This window comes from Anabrus simplex, chromosome 1, assembly GCF_040414725.1.
Source record: "Anabrus simplex isolate iqAnaSimp1 chromosome 1, ASM4041472v1, whole genome shotgun sequence".
NCBI classification, from domain to species: Eukaryota; Metazoa; Arthropoda; class Insecta; order Orthoptera; family Tettigoniidae; genus Anabrus; species Anabrus simplex.
The window spans coordinates 1356912044-1356939061 of NC_090265.1; the positions used below are offsets into that span (position 1 = coordinate 1356912044).

General features: G+C 41.2%; 1 long non-coding RNA gene across 1 annotated transcript in view; it reads left to right on the plus strand.

Moving 5' to 3' along the window:
• The window catches only part of LOC136858341 (uncharacterized), a 505582-nt gene that overhangs the window by 78459 nt on the left and 400105 nt on the right, over positions 1-27018 (plus strand). Inside the window, exon 2 of the long non-coding RNA XR_010858630.2 lies at positions 17427-17484. This is a non-coding gene — a long non-coding RNA (uncharacterized lncRNA). The remainder of the gene's footprint in view (positions 1-17426; positions 17485-27018) is intronic.

Here is a 27018-nt window from a genome sequence, read left to right on the forward strand (position 1 = left end):
ACCGATGGAACAAACTGGAAGGAAGAATATTCTGGATTCTGTGCTGGTAAAACCAGACGTGCTCTATAGAGAAATAAAAACTGAAGTAATAGATGGTTTTAGTGATCACGAAGATTTTTTTGTCGTAAGGGATTGAAATAATTTACCAAGGGAGATGTTCAATACATTTCCAAATTATTTGCAATTATTTAACAAGAGAATAGGTAAACAACAGATAGGGAATCTGCCACTTCGACGACTGCCCTAAATGCATACCAGTGGTGATTGATTGACTTTTTCTTAGCGAAATATGATTTCTTGTTCATTGTGTTTTTCAGTAGCTGATCTACTGCTGAAAGAGCGCGGTGGGGCTAGTCTCATTCGATTAACTTAGCCTGTCTCATTTCCTCTGCAGCTCCCTCTGTCGGTCAGTGATAGTGTCGGCCGCCCGATCCCAAGACAGCGGTTTCAAACCCTGCAGAGGTAGTCGGATTTTTGAGGACACTCCATGTCGTACGATGTCGGCATGTAAACGGTCTATGGTGACACATTTGGTGTTTACTCGACACAATAATGAAATGGCTTATGGCTTTTAGTGCCGGGAGTGTCCGAGGACAAGTTCAGCTCGCCAGATGCAGGGCGTTTGATTTGACTCCCGTGGTCGACCTGCGCGTCGTGATGAGGATGAAGTGATATGAAGACGCCATATACACCCAGCTCCCATGCCAGCGGAATTAACCAATTATGGTTAAAATTCCCGACCTTGCCGGGAATCGAACCTGGTACCCCTGTGACCAAAAGGCAGCACGCTAACCATTTAGTCACAATTCATTGTTATTATGCAGCCATGGACGCCCAAGAGAGATTCGGTTTACTCTGCCATCTAGTAGGCTAGAGTAAAATGGAACATCGAAATTGACGAGCAAGCAGTCAGATGGCGTCAAGTTAAAGTGCTTGCACACGGTAGCTGAGGCCATATTGTTATTATTATTATTATTATTACCGTGTTATTATTTCCTCTGCATCTTTTAATGTCATTTTCATGTTAGACGTAAAGGTCTGCGAACTTATAATCATTACTTTCTCTTCTCCGTGACTAAACTTTACTCATTTTATCTTTTCCTAAACGTATCGTTCCAGTTTCAGTACTTTCTGTTAATGCATGTTTTTACTAAGTTTGTCACTTTTAATTTTGTTTATTCGTTTCATTCTTCCTCGTGGATCTTTGAGTTTGGACGGTCGGCTTATTATTATTATTATTATTATTATTATTATTATTATTATTATTATTATTATTATTTGTTGACTGGACACAGGAAACTCATACAATCGGTGATAATCGAAGATTCTTTTTAAGTGAGATCTGATGCCTTCTTCTGATAGATTTCTGCCGAAGATGACAAAGATGACAAATGCAATGGCGTAAACTCCACAGTTGACCATGTTAGGCTGACAATCTACACGGTGATAAACAATTTTGACAGAAGTTGGGAATAGCCTATATGAAAAATTCTGCTGTTCTGGTGACAAAGTATTAGTATTTTAACTATCATGTTTTTGTATTGGAGCCGTTATGATAAAACATATATTCAGTGCGCGACATTTCTACTAATTATCTGTATGTATAGCCGGTTCAACAAAGTCCAGATCTCCAATAACAAAATGTATTTTTAGGGGTCCCGGGTTCGATTCCCGGCAGGGTCTGGAATTTTAACCATAATTGGTTAATTCTCCTGACACGGGGACAGGGTGAATGTGGCGTCTTCATGATCATTTCATCCTCATCACGACGCGCAGGTCGCCTACGGGAGTCGAATCAAAAGACCTGCACCAGGCCTCTCCGGAGGCCACACGCCATCATCATCATTATTATTATTATTATTATTATTATTATTATTATTAGCCTAAAGTTTGTTTCTCTGAACACAACATCGTTAAACAATTTACTGTGATCTCCCAATAGATAACCTAGTCACCCCAGATTCTAATTCACTCATTAAATCCTTCGTTGTAGTACGAATAGAGACTATGTCGATGTAATACGTAACCACTTAAACGCACCTAATACAAATTTATTGATTACGGAATTATTGCTACTTGTTCGTACCGTCCTCTATCTGAGCGGGCTTTGATGTTATCGTTAAATACACCGATGGGTGTTGTAACATTTTTGTGATGATAATAATAAATAAAAATATATAAATAAAATTACTCAAAAACTTAATAAAATTAATAAGCATAATTAACCGAAATGTCCGTAGTATGGGCGCCAGAGTTCACCAGAATGGATCCCTCGAATTTAGATAAGAGCATGATAAACTTTATATCCCAGGGCGTGTACATAATGCTGCGTACTGGTACATCTGCTGCAGGCCTTACCTAACCTCCTGAAAACGACTAATTAGGTAGGAACTGCACCTAGGTTCATCAATAACACTGATTCTAAAATAGCTAACTATATTCTGAACAAATTCCGTGCATGAGCACCTCATCAACATACAACATTATACATATAATACACACATAAAATATTGCTGGAAGACTCCATATTTACAACAACAACAATAATGAAAACCGTGGGAAAACGAAAGCGAGAACTAAGCTACCATTTGTAGATGGTCCGATGAACAATGTACATGTATGAAGATAAACACCCTTCACTGTCTCTATATCAATTCGATTTACCGATTCTCATAATCGGCAGTTATCACATCACACAGATACTGTGCCTTGTACTACTGTGTTCACATATTTTAACACTTGTTGTAAAGATATATACACACGTCTGTCGATCCTCAACATATAAATTTATGGAAAGTCTGAGATAGCTTTCACCAACATATAATGCTAGGCCGCCACAAGTGCTACAATACTTAATGCGCAAGCACTCTCCACAATCAGCCACTTTCCACAAACATAACAAGACTACGCTCCACGAACGTTTGAAGTCCAGTCCATTGCAGCCGTGTCACTCCAGTACCGTGTATCAGCACCGTGTATCAGCACCACTTCCTTCCCGTACAGTGCGTCAGTTGTAGTTGTAGTTGTCTTCCTTCTCGTTCCTTTACAATCACCTCTACAATCACCCTTACAATGTTTCTTACAATGTCCTAATCTCCAGGTTGCCGCCGTATCATCAACCTTTATAGACATCAACATCCCCCTCCTCTCAGATGAGACGTCTGGATTGGTGCTTGCCAGCCAATCATGGGTGGTCCTCTTGTCAAGACCAAGCCCTGAACTACTTCTTCCTCCCAAGACAATAACAAACTCTGGGGTATATTCCATGAATCACTAAACTTTCCTAATACAACAACAAGCTCATCTCATCAGGCTGGGATATATTCATGACTCATGGAATTCCCGACACAAGTACATCACAACAAACACTGGGGCAGCCATATGACTCATTCAAATTACCAGAGTTATTAAAGCAATGTTTTCCCACTCATGCAAAACAAATTACTCATACCTACATATGTGGATATCTTCCAGCTTATAAATATAAATGACAAAACATACAAATGGAATAATAATAATAATAATAATAATAATAATAAAAATCGAATACTGACAATATTATCTCTAACTTCTACATATAATTCTGGGGTGTGATATATGTACTATCACATAACGCCCCCTTGGTGAATCGATGATATCACATATTATGATTCACCATAAAACAGAACTTCATACATAACCTTATAATGACATAACTGAACACATAATTTACTGTAATAATGATATATACATTGCGTCTACTGCATTGTATTCGCACACACGAAATACAATTTGTCCAAACAATAATAATAATAATAATTATAATAATAATAATAATAATAATAATAATAATAATAATAATAATATGGCTATATACACACAACTCCGATTGTTTCATATACCATTGAACACAATCCCTTCTTGCTACTGTACACATAACTCATAATTGATAATATATACATCCAAGGTGCAGATCCTATCTCTTATATCTGCGAAGGCTATAGATATTAAATGTTCCAAGAACCATGTTGTCAGTGGTTAGGAGCCTATAAGCACACTTGCCTATTCTACTGTCCACAGTATACGGACCCTGATATTAATGAAAAAACTATACATAAACTTAACATTGGCATCGATAGACGAGGAATGAGTACCGCAATGAAATCCGAATACATCTCTAATACAATCTATCTCACACACATTCATCCCGGCCAGTCACACAAGAATTATACAAACTTTCATTCGGAACATTCATAACCAAGAAATCCCTCTTTCTGAAATGCGCGGGAATCTCACAATGTTTACTCTTCCACAAACTCATAATTAATGCAAGCAAACAAATCACATACTTTTTCACACATTCCACCTCGATATCATACAACATGTCATTAAAATCATTCACACAATTCTCAGAATTAAATAAAACATTACACACTCGCTTGGATAGGCTTTCCTTCATCTCACGCACATTTCCATTCTCACACACGCTCACTCTATTACTGAAATTCTTACCGTAATACACTATAATGTTGCTATCATTACCACTTAATGACTCAACAATTAATCCATCTTCACCACCTTCCATATCAGCTCCTACTTGCACCACTTTCATGCCAACAACACTGCTACTTTCGACTCTCTTATCAGAAGTTTCATTAACCTCAAAGTCACCATTTTCACACATAATGGACCTAACTTTACTCTCCTCACGTACACTTAAATCAACAAAAACATCCTCATGATGTCTACTCCGTGAACACTTTTCACTCACAAAACAACCTTCATCAACTTCACAAAAAACTTCACTTTCAATTTCAGAAACTTCCACAAGATTATCGATCGCAACACCGCTATTACCATCACCACTAGCACAAAGTAAATCATCCGACACATCTTTCTTACTTTCATCACGCCCCCTATACTCAAAATCTCCCTGAACACAAAACACATGGTCATACAATAATTCCTCATTCACGTCTAAATCATAACTTACCTGTTTCATCACGTGAATAGGAATTTCGGTATCGGACTGCCTATCTGACCCAACTAAGAAGTCCGATTCCGGTTTAAATTACTTGACGTGGACTGTTCACTATTATCATGTCTCGGAACTTGATCTGGCTGTCTTTGATCCGTACGCCCCCTACTTTCTGATTCCCCTTGATTAGGTCTTCTGCCATAATATTCCTGGTGATTATCTCCTTGATTAGAGTGTCTGTTTCCCCTTCCGGAATTACCACCCTGATTCCCTTGCCTAGAATGACTGAAATTCTGATTATTCCTATCTCCCGCTACCTGATTACCTTGTCTCCCATTATCCCCGTAATTTCTACCTTCACTTTGCCTAGTCCTCCCCTGCCCTTCCAAAACATCAAACCTCTCTAACAGCTGCTCTAATTCTTTAATCGTAACAATATTCTGCATACATGCAGCTAATCCGACCTTCTCAGGAAAATGCCTCAACATCTGGCGGACTGTATCTCTCTCCGATGCTAGACCTTCAATATTCTGGCTGATCAGAACATGCGCCAAGAAATACTCCGTCATAGATACACCTTCCTGAGGTTTATACTTGCCAAATAGCACGCGATCTCTTTCCCTTCCCTGAATAGCATCACTCCAAAATTTAGAACTAAATTTCTCCCTAAATTCCTCCAAACTCGAAATACCTTGTCTATAAACTTGAAACCAAGATCTCGCTTCTCCAACAAATGCAACATCCAACAGCTCATCAACCATACTCCACTCAATCAAACCATCGTCAAGATTCTTGGAAAACCGTTTCTCGACCGTTTTCAAGAATTCCATCGGATTAAACTGCCGACCATTAAACTTGGGTAATTCAGAGTCCTTCGTACAAGATTCGTACCTATTACATATGCTGCTACCTACTTGGATTTGACTGATCTCCTTCCTTAACTTTACATGACATGCTTTAATTCCTTCTTCAACTACCATTCTGGCATTTCCTTCTACTGACTTGAGGTCATCTTTTACCGACTTAAGGTCTTTCTCCAATTTCTCATCCTTCTCATCTATACGCTTCGCTAAAACGTTCTGATTGGATTTAATTCTATCTATTTCTTCGACTTTATCTTCCACTATTTTTATTCTCTTATCACATTCCTTGCTGTTTTCAACAAATTCTTTCCTAACTACATTAAATCGGCATTCAGTTTTCTCAGTCAATTCCAAGCATTGAGCTTCTACCTTATTATTGACTTCCTGAATTTCCCTGCTTTGATGGTCAAACTTCTGGTTCAATTCATCTATTCTACCATTCACAGCACTACTTAAACTATCAATTTTACTAGACAATTCAACACTCACTAAATTTAACTCCTTATTTTGATTCTCAATCTTACTGGACAATTCCGTACTAACTGAATTTAATTCACTATTAATAATGTATATTTCATTACTTAAAAAACTCAATTCACTCTTCAGTTCTTTACTCTGACTATCAATCTTACTGGACAATTCAACACTCACTGAATTTAACTCCTTACTTTGACTATCAATCTTACTGGACAATTCAATACTATTATTATCGAGTTTACTGGACAATTCAACATTATTATTATCGATTTTACTGTTAACGGCATTTAATTCAACACTCAATGAATTTAATTCATTACTCTGACTATCCATCTTACTGTACAATTCACCCTTCAACTCTTCGTTCTTACTAAGAAGCAACTGAAGCATACTACGAATGGAAGCCTCCTCTTGATCCCCTACATTCTGAATTTGAGACGGGTTACTCGGTTCCTCACCTATCGCTGCTAATTGATCTTTTCTACTATCAGCCATTTTGCTATTCTCAATTAAATTAGATAAACTCAATGTGGTGGAATTCTTTTGACTTCTCTTATTCTGATTCATAGTACCAACAACTTTCAAAACCTCTCTACTTCTCAATTTTATAATACTGGACTCGCTATAACATTTCTTCATACTCCAAAATACACATGAAACATATAAAACACTTCACTGACATTATTTGTAGAATTCCAACCACACCTGACAAGTGCACCTATGCTTATAAGCCTAACAGATGTACCAATCATTCAGCCCCACGCTGGGAAGCCAATTGTAACATTTTTGTGATGATAATAATAAATAAAAATATATAAATAAAATTACTCAAAAACTTAATAAAATTAATAAGCATAATTAACCGAAATGTCCGTAGTATGGGCGCCAGAGTTCACCAGAATGGATCCCTCGAATTTAGATAAGAGCATGATAAACTTTATATCCCAGGGCGTGTACATAATGCTGCGTACTGGTACATCTGCTGCAGGCCTTACCTAACCTCCTGAAAACGACTAATTAGGTAGGAACTGCACCTAGGTTCATCAATAACACTGATTCTAAAATAGCTAACTATATTCTGAACAAATTCCGTGCATGAGCACCTCATCAACATACAACATTATACATATAATACACACATAAAATATTGCTGGAAGACTCCATATTTTCAACAACAACAATAATGAAAACCGTGGGAAAACGAAAGCGAGAACTAAGCTACCATTTGTAGATGGTCCGATGAACAATGTACATGTATGAAGATAAACACCCTTCACTGTCTCTATATCAATTCGATTTACCGATTCTCATAATCGGCAGTTATCACATCACACAGATACTGTGCCTTGTACTACTGTGTTCACATATTTTAACACTTGTTGTAAAGATATATACACACGTCTGTCGATCCTCAACATATAAATTTATGGAAAGTCTGAGATAGCTTTCACCAACATATAATGCTAGGCCGCCACAAGTGCTACAATACTTAATGCGCAAGCACTCTCCACAATCAGCCACTTTCCACAAACATAACAAGACTACGCTCCACGAACGTTTGAAGTCCAGTCCATTGCAGCCGTGTCACTCCAGTACCGTGTATCAGCACCGTGTATCAGCACCACTTCCTTCCCGTACAGTGCGTCAGTTGTAGTTGTAGTTGTCTTCCTTCTCGTTCCTTTACAATCACCTCTACAATCACCCTTACAATGTTTCTTACAATGTCCTAATCTCCAGGTTGCCGCCGTATCATCAACCTTTATAGACATCAACATCCCCCTCCTCTCAGATGAGACGTCTGGATTGGTGCTTGCCAGCCAATCATGGGTGGTCCTCTTGTCAAGACCAAGCCCTGAACTACTTCTTCCTCCCAAGACAATAACAAACTCTGGGGTATATTCCATGAATCACTAAACTTTCCTAATACAACAACAAGCTCATCTCATCAGGCTGGGATATATTCATGACTCATGGAATTCCCGACACAAGTACATCACAACAAACACTGGGGCAGTCATATGACTCATTCAAATTACCAGAGTTATTAAAGCAATGTTTTCCCACTCATGCAAAACAAATTACTCATACCTACATATGTGGATATCTTCCAGCTTATAAATATAAATGACAAAACATACAAATGGAATAATAATAATAATAATAATAATAATAATAATAAAAATCGAATACTGACAATATTATCTCTAACTTCTACATATAATTTTGGGGTGTGATATATGTACTATCACAGTGTGTTCGACGAGTGCCAATTACGTTACAAATTTTACTGGCGAGTTTCTCATTGTCGTTGATTTTATGAACGTACTGCCGAGGGACTTAGGCACCAAGTCAGTGTATATTTTTTTGCTAGTGGCTTTACGTCGCACCGACACAGATAGGTCTTATGGCGACGATGGGATAGGAAAGGCCTAGGAGTTGGAAGGAAGCGGCCGTGGCCTTAATTAAGGTACAGCCTCAGTATTTGCCTGATGTGAAAATGTGAAACCACGGAAAACCATCTTCAGGGCTGCCGACAGTGGGATTCGAATCCACTAGCTCCCGGATGCAAGGTCACAGCCGCGCGCATCTAACCGCACGGCCAACTCATCCGGTAGTCAATGTATACATGTATGCCTACCCCTTAGTCCCGTTTCCTGATACGGAGTTGGGGATGAGATGAGATCAAATTTTATGGTTTGTTTTTACGGCCGGATACCCTTCATGACGCCAACCTCATTTGAGGAGCTGATGACGGTAAAATGTATGATGGTGAATGGGTAAGGTGGTGAAAAGAATCGGCTGTGATGTATGAATAGGAACTGTCGCGGCATTTTTCTGGAAGTGAAAATGGGAAACCACAGAAAATCATACTCAAGTCAGCCAACGGTGGGGTTCGAATCCGCTCGTCTCCCGAATGCAGAGCTTGACTTCATAGCCGTAGCGCGGCCACTCAGCTCGGTCTAAGTCCGTACATACTTAATCTCCATTTATGTTCTCTACTACATTAAGTATGAATTCCTTGTATGCATTTCTTCTTTTCACATTTTGAAATATAATTAAATAATTATCTCCCTTTCTGGAGTTTCAAATTCTGAATTTGAACTATTGAGCAACTCTCGAACGAAAATAAACTCCATTATTATGTAAACTATCAGTATTGCTGTTTGACAGCAGAAGAAAACATCATAAAATGAGTTCGAGGCATTTCATTAGAGTATTACCGATGAATTTAGACTGATTGAGCATTCACCGGTTATTTTTTTCCTTTGAACACATTGATTCCGGTGACGTTGAAAACTCCCACTGCCGGCAGCCCTGAATGTGGTTTTCCGTGGTTTCCCATTTTCACACCAGGCAACACGGCCGTTTCCTTCCCACTCCTAGCCCTTTCCTATCCTATCGTCGCATCCCTGTGTACCACCAGTTCTCCCAGATTTGCTCACGCTAAGCTTTTCGTTCAGCGAGCACACAGCGTATAAGTGAGCGAACGGGTGATCAGTTTGTGTGCTAGAGCCGTCAAAGCCTGGTAAAGGTCTGGCAGTCAGACTCGATCGGCTATATCCGAGTTCGAAAGGGAGGCAGAAACTAATAAAAGAGAGGTCCTCGCCGAATCTAACCGTAGGGAGCCAGTGGGAAGAACAATACTTTTCTGTGTGTGCAAAATTCTTACTATGTGGGCAGTCTGTAATATCGAATATCACGTTGGCGTGATACTGTTGTAAGGGATGATGAACAAACATGGTTGAAAATAAGTTTGAAATACTATGTTCAGAAGCTCCGTGAACAGGGATAGTCGAAAAACACTAGAATACTGAGCAAAATCAAGCATAAAACTTTTTGAATTTCGTTTTACTGAATGGATAACAGAAATTGTACTTTTCTTTTCTTAGTGGAAATTCTGTCATTCACATCCAAGAAACTGCAAACCTTCAAACCTGTACCTTTGCACAGTGGCTGAAAAAAAGTGTGACTTACAGTACTTTTTTGAAAAAAGAGCAAAGCCACCCGAAATTCTAAATGCTTCTCCTATTTGTATTTACATTATCATTTTTTCTTTAATTTTTCGACAGTTGAGTTAATAATTCTGTTCCATTTTAATATTGTATTTCACGTACCGTTCGTTCGTAACAGACTTGTGTGTAGGCTGTTGTTTGAAGAGAACACGCACTACAGGGGACTGTACTGCTATCGATTCGCTGTCCCTAGCTAGTTCTTTAGGGGGTTGCCGAGGTGACGGCTGGGGTGCGTGGTGTGGTACACAGGTGACATCAGGAAATACCCCATGACTGCTAGCTGACACTACCGCACTTGGACTCGACCGTCGTCTCCTGTCTACCAGCTTGACTCTTCATGTTCAGCTTCTAATCCATGCAGTATACTATGACTATGTCTTCTTTGATAATAAGTGGCGATCTTAAAAAAGTTACTTTCTTTGGTGTTCTTTAGTACCTACTATACAGTCTCGATAAAACGTTGGTAGATCAGTGGTCTGAAAATCCTCCATGCTATTGTCAGTGACAACTTACAGTATACTGGCCTAATACCCATTTTTTTCCAATCGTATCCCGTCATAACTGTGAGTAGAGCAAACGACTCTTACGAAGATATTTCAGCTCTGAAAAGTCATCTATTTGTAAAAGCTAGTTCGAATTTTAAATGTTACGAAATTCTTTCAACTCGAGTTCAGACTTAAGCAATCTCCGAAACATTACATTGTATATTAGATCATTTAAATTATGTTATTTTTTAGCTTTTTACTTTTGCGTAACATTCAGTGCTGTTTGATGACAATCAAGTATTTCTGGCTCTGGATAGGGATGATGCCATGTATCAAATGAGAAAGTTAATGGATGCATATAGGCACTGGAGGTTAGAAGTCAGTATGGATGAAACAGAGTATCTTGTAGTTGGAAGTGAGCAAGATTAAGGATTTGAATTTTGAATTCGGCCGGCTGAGAAATGTGCATCTGTTCAAGTACTAATGGACAAGACTGGCCAATTATTATTATTATTATTATTATTATTATTATTATTATTATTATATTGGTTTAACGTCGCTCTAACAAATCGAAAGCTTTTTGGCGACGGAAAGATGCGAAAGGGCTAGGATTGGGAAGGTAGCGGCCGTGGCATTAAGGTACAGCCACTGCATTTGCTTGGTGTGAAAATGGGAAACCACGGAAAACCATCTTTAGGGCTGCCGATGGTGGGATTCGAAGCCATTATTTCACGAATGCAAGCTCACAGCTGCGCGACTTTAACAACAGGGCCAACTCGCTCGGTACTGGCCAATGTGATGTGGATTTATCCCACAGGATAAGTCAAGCAAGGGGATATGTCCAACGGATGTACTTTTGAGTATACGAATGTCTGGTTTGTGTTATTTCACAGTCATCTTGGTCAAGGGCGCCGGGTTTTGAAAAATAGTGGGGGTGCTCTAACTGACAGTCCAAAAAAGGAGGAAGGCTCCGGAAAATATAGACATCAAATTTGAGGCGATTTACTTATCTAAAATTCAATTTGGTATTATTCTACGAGAAAACTATACTACTATGTTTTACCTTAAGATTTTAGACAGATATTTGGTACAGTAATGATATTCGATTGTGACTACGAAGCTTTCCTGGCACTATTTTCAACGAAATGTTGATTTGAGAACAGCAAAAAAGGCATTATAATCGCAATTGTCGATAAAGCGCCTAATTTTTAAACGATAGTTTGTTTTCCATCAAGTATTGTTAGATTTCGACACATCGAAGGTGTATACGGCGAAAGTGAGGATCTTAGGAAAATGCGCAATGATTGTTTGCTTCTCAAGACGCGCACTGCACTCCAAGCAGATCGGTTGCTCAAGTGCGACCACTTTGGCGAAATCCCCTTCAAAGTGGAATAGCACAAACCCTTGAATCTGGTTCGCGGAGTCATCTTTCAGCGCGACCGCATCTTGAACATGTACGGCGCATTACGCGCAAAGTCAATGGTGAAGACGTTGCCACAGGCACCTTCATAGTCTCTTTCAAGTTGTCATTGTTACCAGAAAAGTCAAGGTAACAACCTATCGTTGCGTTGGGAAGGCCGTACATCCCGCCTCCCATGCGGTACTATCAATGCCAAAGGTTCGGAGACATGGTATCTCGTTGTTCGAATCAGTCTGTGTGGTGCATGTGGAATATAAGATTATAACACGGAAGAGTGCACACCTCCGAACAGCTGCACTAACTGTCCTGCCCTTCATTCTCCTCGAGATAGAAACTGTCCAGTCTATATCGACAAGAAGCACTTCTAGGAGCTAAAGACACAGGAAGGTATTTTATATCTATCTGGAAGGGCGCCGTAAGTTTAATTCTTTGAATGCACTTGCCAAAATACTAGACTTCAGTGTGATAGCATAGAACCTAGCAATTACGTCATTTACTCAAGCAAAACCTTTGAAATCGATACGCCTAAGGCCGGAATTACAGCTACCGAGTACTGGGCCGAGTCACTCGCTTTGTTACTCGGCCGTGTAACTTATTGAGGAGTAGATGAGATTACACGAGGTGAAGAGACAGTGGACGAGTCAGTGCATTGAAACGTTTAAAGGGTGCGGGAACATGGTTATGTGAAGGAGGAAAATGAGGAAAATGAAGAGAGTTTTTAAACACTATTGCAACATGACCATACCTGTCATAACAGAGGAAGGCGAAGATGACATTAGCAACAACAGTTTTTAATTTTATTTTTTACATCTGATACACCAAAGTCGGGTAAATTTATACACAGCAGATCTGAAGTCCCATAAACATTCGTGTGTTTTGTACTCTTGAATGATTTTTAACGTTGTTTCACTACTCCATTTAGCCATTGTCATTGAAGAAATCAAATCACACTGTGCCAGACAACACAAGAACACTCCTTCACAATTGACTTGACTGATTACACTGACCGAGTGAAGAGCGAGTGAAGCGCCGAGGTAACTGGGCAGGTGGTGGGGTACTCATTCGGCCGAGCAGTTGGGCCTCGTTTCTATCCACTGTCTCGCCCAAATCACTCGCTCGCTACTAGGCCGAGTACTGACTGTACTGATCACATTAGCCGAGTACGCGGCCGAATGCACTGTCTGGGCCGAGTACTCGGTAGGTGTAATGCCGGCTTAAGGCGGCAGTTGCTTCTGGGAGCAACGCCGTAGAGTGTGAAAGCTCGAAGGTGGGCTCATCCTATAGCCTTCGACCACCAACAAGTCTGTGGCGGCTAAGAAACCTAGGCTGGTACAACAGGGGAAGACAGTCTCCTTCCGCCAAGAGGTCGGCGAAAGCCGAGCCCAAGTCGGCAGAGGGCATCGTCGACCGGGACTGGGAATTTACCTCCCATCCCGTCTAAATAAGAAACGAAGGCGGGGAAGAAGGACGCACTTACCAGGCGTTCTCCCACCCCTCCTGCGAATGGGGGCACAAGCACACAAGCCTTTCATCCGGAGGGTCTGTATCAGCGCCAACAGATACTCCTGCTGGAAAACCCGCTCGCTGCCCTCGCAGGAGCAAATTCCGCTCCCGAAAAAAGTCGAAGAACAGTCCTACCCCATACTCTGCCGTTCCCTTTTTTGACACTTGTTAAGAATGCTTGTAATCCTCGTTTTCTCCCCCGTACCCGAATAACATTACCTACTAAAGCTAGCCATACACGTACAGGAAATCCTCAAGGGAGAAGCCTCCGGGATTTCCTTGGGGATTTCCTCACCCGAACTCTCGCCTACACACGGAGAGGATTTCTTCAAGGAAATCCTCAAGGAAACGGCCTTGGGGATTTTCTCAAGATTCGAATCCAGGTCAACACAACACTTCTGTTGACTGGTATTGGTTGGTTGTTCACGTGGTGTTGCAAATAGTTTTCAACACGGCATCAATGGATGCCGATATTTTAGCGTCTGTCGGTTGTGTGATTGCATGGGACTGCGTTCGCAAGAAAAGGCGCAAAAGAGGTGCATGGTGCAAGGAATGGCTTTTGAAGAGAAGTGTGTATTCCCACAAGAATCTAATTGCTGAGAAACTGGAAGTCTTCTCGAAAGATTTCCACAATTACTTGCGGATGAACCACGATACACATTTAAATCTTCTTTCAATGGATACCCCTTTTATCGCTAAAGAACATACATTTATGAGGCAAGCTATTCACCCCCCCCCCCCCATAAAAGACTCATTGCAACACTGAGGTTTCTGGCTACTGAAAGGAGTCACGAAGACCTCAAGTATTCAACAATAATTTCTCCCCAGGCCCTTGGTCGCATTATACCGGAAACCTGTGAAGCTATTTACAAAGTCCTACGTGAGGATTATTTGAAGGTGAGTTGAGTAAAATACTTACAGAAATCTATAGATTTTATTTGACTATTTCAACTTAAATTTTACATTTTCGTTAATTAACATGGACATATTCACATTACACACTTCCATCAAAGCGTGATAAATAAGACGGAGCTGTATCATTGCCTTGTGGTATAAAACTGCACTGTACATTTGGATGAGAATTCTCATTGGGTCCAAGCATTTGTTGAGGTATGTGAGCCTCTTGGTTTTCAGTAGTTACAGGGCTGGGGCAGGGCAATGAAGTGTAGCTAATCGCAGGGGAATCTTGGTGGGACACTGGAGAAAAGTACCTCAATGAAAGGTTTGGGTGTGGTTCACCAACCACTCTGTGTGGCATGGTTAAAGAACCCATTTCAGCTTGAAGCAAGGTATCGTTCATTAGTTGTTCAGCTAAAAGCATTTGATCTTTTATTTTCGGAAAGCGCTTCTTATATGGTTAATTTTTTAATAACGTCATCTTTTGTTGCCTTTACATCCACTTCTTTCACTTTTCCTAACAGTTTGGAGGCCTCATTTTTATTTCAGTCATGCTAATGTTTTGAACTTACTTGCCAGAGGCAAGGTTCATTCTGGTATATTTGTATAAATTCTGTTAAAATTATCGAAACATGACGAAATAGGACACACCCAACAATCACTCCACTTCAGAAAACCTCAAGGCCTGTCCTCAACACATACATGCAGCAAGAGACAGGGAAAATCCGGCCTGCTTGGCCTCAAGGCGGAAAAGAATTGAATTTTGTTCGGGATTTTTGGATCTCTCGCACCCAGCGCGGCCTCAAGGACGCCGCCACACACGTTAGGGAATTCCTCACGGATTGGACTGTTCAGGCCGAACCTTGAGGAAATCCCGCTCGTGTATGGCCGCTTTAACACATCCACATCCATCCTCTTTGCCAACTCTGTTTTACTTTCTTTCTTCCATAAGGCCCATTAATATTGATAGCTCCGCATCGAATTTCATATATTTCACCAAGTTGTTTCCAAGAAGTTCCTTACCTGTCAAATGGAAGTGGGACTCCGTTACTTCCACAGGTCTGAGGCTTGCTTAAAATGCTCCGTGGTCGGTAAATTCTGTGAAGCAGGATGCTACCCTACGTACACGTAGTCCCAGTGATAATCTCTCCTCTAATGGCTTAGGGACCACCGGTGGATTTTATAGTTCTAGCTACGTGAGCACAAGGTAGGGCAATGGCTCGGAATATGTACGAGATGCCCACTCCTATTCCATAGCAACTGGTATCCCCACTTATTTGGCTCATGCTTCTTCTTCTTTTTTTAAAGTTGCTTTACGTCGCACCGACACAGATAGGTCTTATGGCGACGATGGGATAGGAAAGGACTAGGAGGGGGAAGAAATCGACCGTGGCCTTAATTAAGGTTCACCCCAGCATTTGCCTAGTGTTAAAATGGGAAACCACGTAAAACCATCTTCAGGGCTGCCGATAGTGGGGTTCGAACCCACTATCTTCAGAATACTGGATACTGGCCGCACTTAAGCGACTGCAGCTACCGAGCTCGGTGCCCATGGTTCAAGAACTTGGACATGATTACAGTAATCCACATCGAAACCATCCATAATCAAAACAACGCACAAATTCTAGTCTTTGCATTTCCTTGTACATATTATAGATATTTTTATGTCCCAGACATTTTTTAAAGATTTATTTCATTAATGGCATGTCTCAGAAATAAAGCCTGGTTTACTTTCAACAATGTTGTATCGCCTTCTTAAAGTAGACGAGGAAGATATTATTCAGTGCTTCTTACAAAATTATACACTGACGGAGAATAAGTACACCGTGAATGGAAAGCATTTCAGTGTTTTGTAATACCGCGACGTTTTGATGGGTTTTAACCGCTTGAAAATGTTGAGGGCGCCGTATTCAAAACTGGCAGTTAACATAAAATGAAATGCGAAACCCAAACAACTCCTGAAGTCTGAAGCATTGCCAAGCATATTTTATACTCTCTCCCGCGCTCGTCACGAGTCTGCCAAGCTTGCCGCTACTATGGCGCTCAGCTTGGCATTCAGTCTGAGATCGCTTCACTAGGGCTCATGCTCAGTCTAGGCATTTTTAGTAATATGTCTATGACAGAACCCAGCAATTGACCATAGGGTGTCTCTCCTTACACGTTTCTACGTTATAGCTGTGCTGCTATCTAGAGAGAAAGTGCGACTTTCCTAGTCGATGTCAAAGGATGAGTGGTAGTCGTGTAACTCCGAATGCGCCTCCTGAAGTGTATGCATGCCAACAGAATAGCAATGGCACAGTTTTGTCCACCCTTCAAAAATGACTACCTCAGCCGGGATCAAACCCACAAACTTGGAATCATGAGTCAGACTTTACCTCCTATCCACAGAGGAACCTCGGAAGTACATTTTAATTTAATATAATTTGCTAGCCCGGCCCTGCGGTGTAGGGCCCGGGTTCGATTTCCGGTCAGGTCAGAGATTTTTACCTGGATCTGAGGGTTGGTTCGAGGTCCACTCAGCGTACGTGATTATAATTGAGGAGCTATCTGGCGGTGAGATGGTGGCCTCGGTCAAGAAAGCCAGGAATAACGGCCGAGAAGATTCGTCGTGCTGACCAGACGACATCTCATAATCTGCAGGCCTCCGGGCTGAGCAGCGGTCGCTTGGCAGGCCAAGGCCCTTCGGGACTGTTGAGCCAGGGGTTTGGATGGGTTAGTTTGCTAGATAATATTAGTGATAACATGATTAGTTAATTAATTGCATCATACAAATTGCTATGAATAAAGCAGTTGCGTATTCTGTTGTTTCAGGTTTTTAAGTCCCATTCAGAATTTCCGGCCAACTGGTGTGTTCATCAAGAATATAACGGTACGTATTGTGCTCGTAATTCTTTAAAATGTATTTCTTTAGCAGTAATTTTTGCCGTCATGCATTAACTTAATTTCAGTCGGTTGGTCCTTTACATGGAGAACCGGCTTGTAATTAAATGATGGAGGGAACCGATAACACAGTGTCGGAGAATAAATAGCTAGCTGTGAGATGTTTTATGATAGCTGAAGATCTCTGATTGTGAACAGCTCAGGTATTGCATTACTATTATACTATAAGGAGTTAGTATATCCATCCCCCGAGTTAGCCTGAATTCGATTCTCGGCTCAAATCTGATATAGCAGTACTATTATACTATTCAGAAGTTAGCATACATATCTGCTGAGTTGGCCTGAATTCTATACTCGGCTCTACCATGAATTTCATTTCTTTAATAATCTTTCTTGTTTTTGTTGGTTTAACACACGACTAACTAGGATGACACCAAACATCCGTGCTGTACGGCCTCTTGTGAAGCCTAATTAAAATTTCTGGCTCGTTTGTGGTTTTTAATGCTCTTCTTGAGGGTTTAGAATGGTAACCTAGTCAAGTTAGCTCACAATCCATCTGACCCTGGTGGAAAGAGAAGAGAAATGCAACTGAAGAAGTCGTCAAACTGACCATGTGACATTAGAGTAGCTCCGGGCTATCTAGATGATCCGCGGTTGTCTTTGCATGCACAACGCCTTAATACGTTCGCGACGACATGTACCATCCGTGGTACATGTGTTCAGACTGATTTGTATCTTTCTGCTGATTTAGAGCCACAGTGTACCGTGTGACTGTAGGCGGAGCCTGGCGGCAATATGGGACCTAACACGGCGAGAATTAACTCCCGAAATCATCAAGAATGGTTGGAAAACTTGTGTGTATAATTGCTCTTTTTGCTAGTGGTTTAACATCGCACTAACACATCGAAGGTTTTCGGCGACGCTAGGATGGGAAGGTAGCGGCCGTGGCCTTAATTAAAGTACACCCCAACATTTGCCTTGTATGAAAATGGTAATCGACGAAAACCATCTTCAGGGCTGTCGTCGGTGGTATTTGAACCCACCATCGAATGCAAGCTCACAGCTACGCTAGCCTAATTGCACGGCCAATTCGCTCGGTGAAGTGTACAAATCTCTGCAGTCTTTCAACCTGTGATTATGTTTACCAGATGAACACATTTTCCTTAAGAGAACTGGACTAACATTCAGGCAGCCTTGGTGAGGAAAGGAGGCAAACTGCGTCTGTACCACCGGAGTTACATGCACAGTTTTCCTGAAGAATGGGGACAGTCGTGTTCAATAGATGGTACACCAAAATAGGGGTGGTAAAGCACCGAAAATATACTGGAGGATGTATCTGTCTCATATACAGTATATCACAACAAAAGACAGAAAATTCACTTACTGCAGAGAAGAGTAATACTGAACTCTGTAGCGAACATGTTAATAAACTGTGTGGGCCTCGACCGCGTCCTTTCCAATTCTAGCCCAAGTTAATTAGAAATACAGTAAATTACTATAGAAACTGCAGCCACACAGTCATAAATGCTAGGGATTGATGATCATAATATCCGTCCGCCTCCGTAGCACAGCGATTAGCGCTATTAGCTGTCGCCCCCGGAGGCCTAGGTTCGATTCTCGGTACTGCCAGAGATTTAAAAATGGCAGGAGGTTTGGTATACTGTATGGTACATGCAGCTCACCTACATTGGGAGTGGGCCTGAAAAGAATTGTACCACTTCGGGACGAGGGCACTAGTTTACTTTGTTCGCATCCGTGGCGTAACAGTTAGCTGCCAGCTGTCAGAGGCCCGTGTTCGATTCCCGCTACTGGCGAATATTTAAGAATGGCAGAAGGGCTGGCATGTGGTTAAAATGGTGCATACTGTTGACGGTTAATCCCCACTGCGGGTGTGACTGCAAAGAGCTGCACAACCTCGGGATAAGGTCTCAAATTGTCCACCATCTTCATTAGCTCCTTAACTGAGTTTAGCATCAGGAAGGACATTCGGTCGTAAATTATGCCATATAATTTCAGATCACCTCATCCCCGACCCCGTATCAATAAACGGAACTAAAGGGTAGATATATTATTATTATTATTATTATTATTATTATTATTATTATTATTATTATTATTATTATTATTTTGCAAGTTGCTTTACGTCGCACCGACACAGTTAGGTCTTATGGCGATGATGGGACAGGAAAGGGCTAGAAGAGGGAAGGAAGTGGCCGTGGTCTTACTTAAAGTTCAGCCCCAGCATTTGCTTGGTGTGAAAATGAGAAACCACGGAAAACCATCTTTAGGGCTGCCGACAGTGGGGCTCGAACCCACTATCTCCCGAATACTGGCCGCATTTAAGCGACTGCAGCTATCGCGCTCGGTATTATTATTATTATTATTATTATTATTATTATTATTATTATTATTATTATTATTATTATTATTATTATTAGGTCTATTATTGCTAGCCCCGAGTTTTAGTGATAGCATGCTGCCTCTTACCCGGAGGCGCCGGATTCATTTCCCGGTCAATCCAGGGATTTATATTCTGGACTGAGAGCTCAAATGGGATTCACTCGTTCTTGTAAGACCAACAAGCTATCTGACACTAGGGGCAACAAACCTGGTCGGGAAAGCCAAGTAATGCGGCTGAGGATGTCAACACGTTGACCACGTAGCACTCCAGTATCTGTAGGCCACCTGGCGGACCAACAGTCGTTTTGGCGTGCCAAGGCTCTAATAGCCTACTGCGCGACGGGTTTTCCCCTTTATTATTATTATTATTATTATTATTATTATTATTATTATTATTATTATTATTTTTATAGAATGATCCCTTGGCTGCGAGGAAAGAAGCAAACATCAAAATTTAAATAGGCTACATCAGCGAAAGAAAAGCTACAGGTTCTGCAGTAGATAATTAGAGTTCCAAAGATACAGCGATTGCCTTTTGTCAGAGCATTAACTAAAAAACTGTTTTAATTAAAACAAAGCTCTCTTAAAAGTCCGTCTCGCCAAGTTTATGAGCCCCGAATCAATGCTTCCATGACAACGTGTTAGTAGCTGGAAGCAGTCAGCAGTTCAGAAATGAAGAGAAGACAGAACTTGTTTGACATACAACTTGAATTACGTAGCTGCATCATTACAGGCAGACATTCATTAGGACTGTTCGTTTCACGATTCTTCACCGTTTTGACAAACTGATGCTATTGAAATGTTCACATTTCCCACAGGCATGGAGACTTTGGTACAATCTCGTGAAATCGTTCTCGGCTCACAAACTCTAGTAAGCTTACTTTAAGTACATGTTGATGTCGACCGCAAATGTTCTACACACCGAATGCATATGAAACTATTCAGAGACACTTGATGTTTGTTTAGTAAAATATTGTCATTTTTTGAGAATTGTTAACAATTCTGGTAAGTGTTCTTTTTGTATATCTGTTATAAAAGTCAAGAGGTCAGCTGCACCTGAAGTATCCTCCAACTGATCCAGTGAGTTACTAAACAAATATTCTGAGACATATTTCTTCTCTTTCTCTCCTCCAGCTAAGACAACGTAGTCACCGCTCCAAATACTGATCGAACCCAAATATTGCTTAAATTCTTGCTTGTACAGTATGGTTAAGCCGTTAGTTATGCACCGTTGTGGGCGATTCTTTCATTGTTCTTTCTAGATCAGTATAAAATACACTGACTGACAGTGACAATGCAACACCAAGGAGGAGTGGTTCGAAAGGGATGAAAGTTGGGGAAAAAACAGAGACGGCACGGACGAATAATTGATGTTTATTTCAAACTGATATGCAGGTTACACAATGCGCACGGCATCGACTCAGTAGGATGTAGGACCACCGCGAGCGGCGATGCACGCAGAAGCACGTCGAGGTACAGAGTCAATAAGAGTGCGGATGGTGTCCTGAGGGATGGTTCTCCATTCTCTGTCAACCATTTGCCACAGTTGGTCGTCCGTACGAGGCTGGGGCAGAGTTTGCAAACGGCGTCCAATAAGATCCCACACGTGTTCGATTGGTGAGAGATCCGGAGAGTACGCTGGCCACGGAAGCATCTGTACACCTCGTAGAGCCTGTTGGGAGATGCGAGCAGTGTGTGGGCGGGCATTATCCTGCTGAAACAGAGCATTGGGCAGCCCCTGAAGGTACGGGAGTGCCACCGGCCGCAGCACATGCTGCACGTAGCGGTGGGCATTTAACGTGCCTTGAATACGCACTAGAGGTGACGTGGAATCATACGCAATAGCGTCCCAAACCATGATGCCGCGTTGTCTAGCGGTAGGGCGCTCCACAGTTACTGCCGGATTTGACCTTTCTCCACGCCGACGCCACACTCGTCTGCGGTGACTATCACTGACAGAACAGAAGCGTGACTCATCGGAGAACACGACGTTCCGCCATTCCCTCATCCAAGTCGCTCTAGCCCGGCACCATGCCAGGCGTGCACGTCTATGCTGTGGAGTCAATGGTAGTCTTCTGAGCGGACGCCGGGAGTGCAGGCCTCATTCAACCAATCGACGGGAAATTGTTCTGGTCGATATTGGAACAGCCAGGGTGTCTTGCACATGCTGAAGAATGGCGGTTGACGTGGCGTGCGGGGCTGCCACCGCTTGGCGGCGGATGCGCCGATCCTCGCGTGCTGACGTCACTCGGGCTGCGCCTGGACCCCTCGCACGTGCCACATGTCCCTGCGCCAACCATCTTCGCCACAGGCGCTGCACCGTGGACACATCCCTATGGGTATCGGCTGCGATTTGACGAAGCGACCAACCTGCCCTTCTCAGCCCGATCACCATACCCCTCGTAAAGTCGTCTGTCTGCTGGAAATGCCTCCGTTGACGGCGGCCTGGCATTCTTAGCTATACACGTGTCCTGTGGCACACGACAACACGTTCTACAATGACTGTCGGCTGAGAAATCACGGTACGAAGTGGGCCATTCGCCAACGCCGTGTCCCATTTATCGTTCGCTACGTGCGCAGCACAGCGGCGCATTTCACATCATGAGCATACCTCAGTGACGTCAGTCTACCCTGCAATTGGCATAAAGTTCTGACCACTCCTTCTTGGTGTTGCATTTGCTCTGTCAGTCAGTGTATGTTCAATCTTGGATCGTTATGGACTACAAGAGGCCGTCCTCTTCTCTTTTGTAGCTATTTGAACGCAAACAATCTTGTGGTTTTACTTGACTTTTGATATTGTGATTGTAGCTACAGGACCTCCAAATTTATGTGAATTCCGAATCACATGGACGTGATTCCTTATGCATTGGCTTATGTTTGTAGCTATATTAATACCCGGTATTATTATTATTATTATTATTATTATTATTATTATTATTATTATTATTATTATTATTATTATTATTATTATTATTATTATTATTATTGTACCGGTTGGTACAGCCCGACCCCGCAAATTTAAATTGTGCGCCTAAAAAGTATCCCCTACAGGAGAAACTCTGAACTTTAAAATCTGTATTAAATCAAAGGTTTCTTGGAAGATGTCACTACTGTAAATTTGGAAGTGTTCTGAACTGTGTCTATTTCGATTTGTGTTTGTTTGCTCTGTAGCAAGAAGTGTGGACATTCTCTTCTAGATGTCACTACTTAAAAACTATAACTGGATGCACCCTGGTGCGAAGTGAACGAACTGTTTTTGAAGAAATTTTGTATCTATAAGTTTGTTCTTTGTTAAATTTCTGTTTTTCATTTTTTGGGTTGGCAATATTGATCTGTTTCCGCCAGTTTTAAAATCAGCCAATCCTAAATTTTCTAAATTAATTTTCCACCAATCCTAGATTTCTTCTTCAGTTTTGACTTGTAATCTTTAGCCGACCAATAAAAGTTTGTGGGCTGGTTGTTATCATTCATGAAAGGTCTCGAATGTTCCACGAGGGTATATAAACTGCTGATTTTCTTGTCTCGGGGCCACTTCAGTAACATCTTTCTCAGTGTGTGAATATATAGCAGGGGGCGGGAAGCGCCTCTTTCTTCAAGCAGCAGCTCATCTACAAGGTAATGGCCTGTTAACATCTTCATTTCTTGCTAGCTCATCAGTTTAACTCTCGGGGAGGGTTTGGAACCTTTATTATGTAACCTACCTTTTTAAAATGTAAATTCTTTTCTGTCTATCTATAAATTACAAATCTGTAAAGCGGGGATAGAGAGTGCTTCACCCTCTCGAACTCCCCTTCATTTTTGAAAAAGGAAGTGACTACGTTTTCATAACCGTTCTTCTCTTCTTTAATATAGTATGTTTTCTCATACGTATCACCTCCCTAGATTGGGATTAGCCCCTGTATTATCGGCTTAGCGCCACATAGGTTTTTGACACAAACGTTGTGTTGGAGTGCATCTTATCGCCTCCATTCTATTTTCCACTATGGGCCAGTAACTTAACTTGATGTTTGTTTTCCTCATGTAAAGGCCCTGTAGGTTGGGTATCTAATACCCCTGTTTCTTGGTGTGCCTTGAGGGCAGTCTGAAGTGAAGGTTTGTTGTAGCCTTCGATAGGCTTGTAAAATTGAGAGCGGGTTTGCTCTTTTTCTTAACATTGTAATTAGGAGCAAGTGCTCCTCGTACGTAGGGGTTTTCTGCCCTTTAGCAATTGTGGTGGTGAGCTGAGAGCTCAGAAATTAATCTTGAGGCTCGAAGCCCAAATCTTGTAACAATTGTAATTTCTTAACTTGTTTTCCTGCTACTTGGTACCTGTTACTCTGTTGTTGTTATCTGTTGATTTTGAAAAGAAAATATAACCTTTGTTAAAGTTTTAAATTAACTTTAATTTTGTAGTTGAGACCTATTCCCGCCCGCACCTTCTTTCACCTCTAACTACCACGGATAACTCCGTAACAATTATTATTATTATTTGCTAGTCTATCTAAGACAGGAGAAAGTCCATCCAGAAATAATATTTCATATCTCTTTCCAAAAATATAATTAAGAGAATGAATACCACAACACGTCGAGTTTCAATTCTGTATATAACGGGAATTACAAAGAATAAGAATTACAGTCTCGAACTCAATCGATGTCAGTGTATGTATACCCCTTATATCCGTTTTCAGATACGAGGTCGGAAAAGATGAGATTTTAAATTATGTGACATGTTTTACGACATGATGCCCTTCCCGTCAATCGATGTCAATAAGGCAACGTGAACGAATAGCCTACTGCAAGGCCGAAAGCTGCTTGCTTCGGCTAGTAGAGTCAGGGTCGCTTGATGGAGAAAAGCGCTCACCTTAGCTATAGTTGCCAAAAATAGGTAACAGGGCTTATACACAGACACAGGTAATAAGCGTGCCATTTTAAAATATAATTTAAAGGATCTCCATAAAATTCTCCCCACTTTTATGATTTTGAGTGAAATCTAGAAGGAATACGTATGCAGAGTTTATCTTCGTAGCTCATAGAAAAGCTGGTGAAATTCCTCGGACAGACCTTCAGCTGGATTTTATATGTTGGTGACCATGATCAATCCCCGGCCCGGCCGTGAATAGAACTCGGGACCCTCCGATCCAAAGGTCAGTTCCCTGACCATTCAGCCAAGGAGCCAGACTAGCAGTAATATTCATCTACGTTATGTAATCATTCACTTCGTAATTGTCGGCGGGAGGAGAGAGGCGGTTTTACCTGAGAGGAATAGTCACTGGCTTCTCACCTAGGCGGTCGCAGTTAGAATCTTGGTCAATCCATGTGGTACTTAAAAAAAGTAAAAGTCACGTTCCTTTTGGGTCGGAGTCCACATAAATCTGGAGGTCCCGCGGCTAGGATAATAAGTCATGTATTACATGCTAGCTAGTTAGGTATTTTTAGGGTCATAACTTGAATTCATATATCTATATTCCATTACTTTATTTGTTGTCATAATGTCTTTCTTCCCTTAGACTGTAGCCTTATAACTCATTGCTTACATTGTTTGTGGTTTGAATTAATTGAAATAAATGATTCGGGTGTGCACATTTCCCTTTGAGATAAATTGTGAGTGAGTCTTATGTTAATGATGACTTAACTCCTTGATAAGAAATATGCTGTTGCCGAGTAAACTCCATTTGCCTATTTAGACGAACTATACAGTAAACGTTTTTAACATAATTGACTGCCATTTTATTTATTACGATCAGAGTCGGTGATATTTAATTAAATTCTTTCCGACTATAGCCTGTAAAATACTAGACTTGTGCGAATAAACAGCAATATCCAAAATGGCCTTTGCAGCACTAATACGCAGAGTGCATCAGGCCACAGGCGAACGAACAGTGACAGCCCGGCAGTATTACAAGAGTACTGCTGCTGGTGCCATTGTGTAGCACAGCTATTGATTGCGCCAGTTTAATGAACACGTCGGCTTATGCATGAACTGGTACTTAATTGAAAATATTCAAAAATAGACTTTGTCCACATATTCTCATTGCAGTGTCTGGGTCAGATAATTGTCATTTCGTTCTGTTAACAATCATGCAAAATTAATTTCTATCCTCGGTAACTTGGCGTTTCAAAATTACATAATTTGTCAAAAATATGTAATAATACATATTGCTATTTGTTGAACGTCCCTTTATTTACTGTAAATTTTAATAAACGCCGAGGTGTTTGAATTTTGTCCCACAGAAGGTCTTGAACATGTCCGAAGATATGACATTTCAACGCCAACGGACCCTATGCGTGACAGGACTGGAGCAGCGTGCGGTTAGCCCCAGGGTATGGCTTCATAAGGAATGGCATTACTAGCATCGCGGGTAGGGAATTTTAACAATAATTGGTTAATTCTGCTGACACTGGGGCTGGGTGCATATGTCGTCTTCATCATCATTTCATCCTCATCACGACGCGCAGGTCGCCTACGGGAGTCAAATCAAAAGACCTGCATCTGGCGAGACGAACTTGTCCTTGGACACTCCTGGCACTAAAAGCCATACGCCATTTCATTACTAGCATCGCTCATACCTCAAGTCACTTTCATGTTGTCATAGTCAAGGATGAGACTGAAAAAGGTCAACGAAAGAAACAAATTCGTTCTAGCGCATACCAGAAGACACAATCCACTGTAAACACTAGATCTCGCCAGCTAAGGCACCGATAATGAATTTTTTATTTAAATTACGACAAAATATAATTTAATTTCGAAAAAATAATTTCGAAACGTAAATAAATGTTTCGATTATATATACCTTCTCAAAACTCGTTAAAGGTTTGCTTATTAGAGAATATTACTGAGGGTTTCATAGTAAAAAGGGAAAGTATATCTTTGAAGTGGAAAGAATGAAGACTTCCACACTGAGCCACTGTTCTGGAAAATGGAACTCACGACGTGACTCATGGGGATGGATCTCAATTTGAGGCACCTGTGTATCGTGCTTGTGTACGCCGACACCCGTCACAACATCGCGCCTGGCTGTCTCTCACTAGGTTTATTGACCGCAGAGAACACGCTTTCTTTTGTGTACTGGGTTGAGAATTATAGTATTTAATATGTGTGAGTTTTTTATAACATGATGAATAGGGGTGATGGTTTTTCACAGTA